Below are 3,326 nucleotides of genomic sequence, written 5' to 3'. Positions count from 1 at the left end.
GTTCAGCAGAGGAAGAGGGTTTAGCAAAAAATAAACAGCATAAGAAAGGAAAGGTTAAGTCAAAAACATCAAGATCTGGACCATGTAAAAGAAGGCGTGTGACATGTTCCAGTTCCTTCGCTAACAGTGGCATCAAATAATCCTCTTCATCTGATGAACATGACAGCAGAGAATCGTCTTCACCTGATCATTCTGATGTGAGGGTCATGATGCTGAACAAGAAAACCGATGGAGGCAGACTGTACAACGAAAAGTATTACTGCTTGTTCTGCAGCAAACCATTCAGTAAAATGGCACGCCATTTAGAATCTAAGCACAGAGATAAGCCAGAGGTGGCAAGAGCCGTTGCATTTCCGAAAGGCTCTAAAGCGCGAAGACTGCAGCTGAGTTTTTTGAGAAATAAAGGGAACCGTTGTCATAATGCTCAAGTGCTTAAAGAAGGAACAGGAATGGTGATACCCCGACAGCAATCCATTGCTCCAGTAAGAGCAGGTGATTACTTGCACTGCGTAAACTGTGCGGCGTACCTGAAGAGGAAATCATTATGGAGGCACATGCAGAAATGCCACCTAAGCCAGAAAGTCAAAGGAATGAAGCCAGGAAAAACTCGAGTTCCGTCTCTTTGCGCGTTTGCTGAACCAATTCCAGACAGTGTGAATGCACGATTTTGGAAAATGGTGCATGAAATGCATGAGGATGAGGTAACAAATGTTGTCCGCAAAGAGAAAGTCATATTAAAATTAGGGCAACATCTCTTTAATAAGCATGGCCATGATGTCACAAAACATGAATATATCCGACAAAAGATGCGTGAGACAGGGCGCCTAGTCCTCCAAGGAAGACAGAAGGGCAAGTTGAAGGAGGTGTCAGATTTCTTCATCCCGGCTAATTTCCCTCATGTCATCGAAGCGGTTCACAGTGTGGCTGGCTTGAATGAGGAAACAAGTACGTACAAAGCACCATCTTTAGCCCTGAAGTTAGGGCACAACCTCAAGAAGATGGCTAACGTTATTGAATGTGAGGCAATGATAAGAATGCCCTTAGCAATGTGCAGGCCTTTAAACAGATCTGCGACACTAAATGGAGTGAGTGTGTGTCGTCCCAGGCCCTCCGAAATTTGAGTGAAGCAAAATGGAACTCTCCACAACTTCTTCCTTTTGCTGAAGACTTGAAAAAAATGCACCAGTATCTTGACAGCCAGAGTAAGGAGTATCAAACAAAACTTGAGGAAGAACCAAGTATCAAGCACTGGGCAGAACTTGCAAAGGTGACTCTCTGTCAGGTGATACTTTTTAATCGTAAAAGGGAAGGAGAGGTATCCAAGTTGTCCCTTAATGCTTTTATATCGAGGGACACCTCATCGACTCATCCAGATGTAGAGCTCGCTTTATCTGACCTTGAGAGGTCACTTTGCAAGTACTTCCAGAGAATTGAAATAAGAGGCAAACGCGGACGAAAGGTCCCCATTCTTCTCACACCAGATATGGTGACATCGATGGAGTTACTTGTCAAGACTCGCCGTGACTGTGATGTGCTCGATGAGAACGTGTTCATGTTTGGAAGACCACAAGCACTCAGTCACTTCAGAGGATCAGATGTTATTCGTCAGATCGCTCGAAGCTGTGGAGCCAAACACCCAGCGGCGTTATCCTCCACCAGACTGAGGAAGCACATGGCCACCATGTCCAAGGTCCTCAACTTAAAGGACAATGAGATGGATGACCTTGCTGACTTCCTAGGGCACGACATCAGGGTGCAGCGGCAGTACTGTCGGCTACCTGAAGGTACATTACAGCTGGCCAAGATCAGTAAAATTCTTATGGCCATGGAACGAGGACAGCTATCTGAATTCAAAGGAAAGAACCTCGATGAGATCCAGATTGATCCACAAGGTGAAGCAGCCATGAGTACATAACCAAGTAAACTCATTTACACATTTTCCTCCATAGTTTTTTTGGCAGATGATTGAAAAATCTCAAATGCCATGTTATGATCAGCAGGAACACCACTGTTGGTTATAGACATCTGTTGAATGTAGCGGTTTAAAAAATCTTGAGTTTGCTACCTAATTATTTAGTTTGTGTGATTGCTGTGTTTTCCAGAGAGAGTGCTGATGGACAGTCATGGATCAGACTCTGAGAACGAGAAAGAAATGACCGAAGATGATGCTTCACCTTCACCTTCAGCAGGTGTGTAGTCTGTGTCGTGTCTTCTTTGCTTAGCAGGCAATAATGACCAGTGACCACTTGAATTAAAAACAAAAGAGCTGTTTACTGTAGTTTTGTGCAGTGTTATACAAGAAGGAATTCACTTGTGCAGTGCACACATGCATTGAGTCGTTCACTATTCTCATCCTTCCAGCATGCTCTCAGTCTAGCAAAGCATTATGGGCAACATAATCATTTATTGTCCTGTACACTTTCAGAATATTTAAACTGTTACTGCTGACATTATTGGAAAACAATTAAACATTATAATAAACATTCTCACTATTACTAATCTAATTTAATTTAATTCACAACAGTCTGAAAGGGAACGATGGGAAAGCTAGAAAAGGCTAAATATTACTAGAAGAAAAAAATTGAGTGTGCTTGCTTATATTTAGGTGTTATTATTGAATAATCTTTTATGTGTCCAGACAAATCAAAGGCGATTTATCGTGCAGCCCTAGTCCAGACAAATCAAAGAAGTCCACTGCTGGAGTTGGACGACACAAAAATCAACAAGCAGCCAAAGGTAATAAGATTTAAACTAAAAAGGATTAAGAAAACGTCTGATATTGTTGTACTTGTGAAGAGTACATTCTGTGCAGTGCTTTTATGATTTGCATGCCTTTCACTTGCTTTTATTATTTTTATATCCTATACATGCTATACTATATTTTTTAGGGCTGTGAATCTTTGGGTAGACAGTGATTCGATTCACAGGTTTTCAATTCGATTCAAGAAGGATTTTTGCAAATTCAGAACAATTCGATTCACAATTAAATTAAATTTGATTCGATTAACGATTAGATTCTGCATTATTTAAGTGCATTCACAGGATTATTTCAATGCTTCCCCTAAATTCTTTAAATGCTTAGTCAGGGGGCAAATTACACAGCAGCCTTTATGGTTACAGAACCATAGGTTAGAGAGAAAAACACTTTTGTGCATTGTTAGAAGCTAGGTTAATAATGCTATGGCATGACATGGCATATGTAGAAATTTATGTAAGCCAAGATTTAACAAAAAGAGCTTTAAAAGTATTATGTATAGGCTAATATTTTGTCACACCAGGGGCGCAGCCATCATTTCAGAAGTGACAGAAATGTCAAATACAATAAT

General features: G+C 40.8%; 1 pseudogene; it reads left to right on the top strand.

Annotated features, from left to right (window-relative positions):
* Positions 1-157: 157 nt before the first annotated feature.
* Positions 158-2,348, top strand: LOC107700096 (uncharacterized; annotated as a pseudogene).
* The last annotated feature ends 978 nt before the right edge of the window (positions 2,349-3,326 follow it).

This window comes from Sinocyclocheilus anshuiensis, unplaced genomic scaffold, assembly GCF_001515605.1.
Source record: "Sinocyclocheilus anshuiensis isolate Anshui unplaced genomic scaffold, SAMN03320099.WGS_v1.1 scaffold1420, whole genome shotgun sequence".
Classification (NCBI taxonomy): Eukaryota; Metazoa; Chordata; class Actinopteri; order Cypriniformes; family Cyprinidae; genus Sinocyclocheilus; species Sinocyclocheilus anshuiensis.
This window is presented reverse-complemented; position numbering and strand designations above follow the sequence as displayed.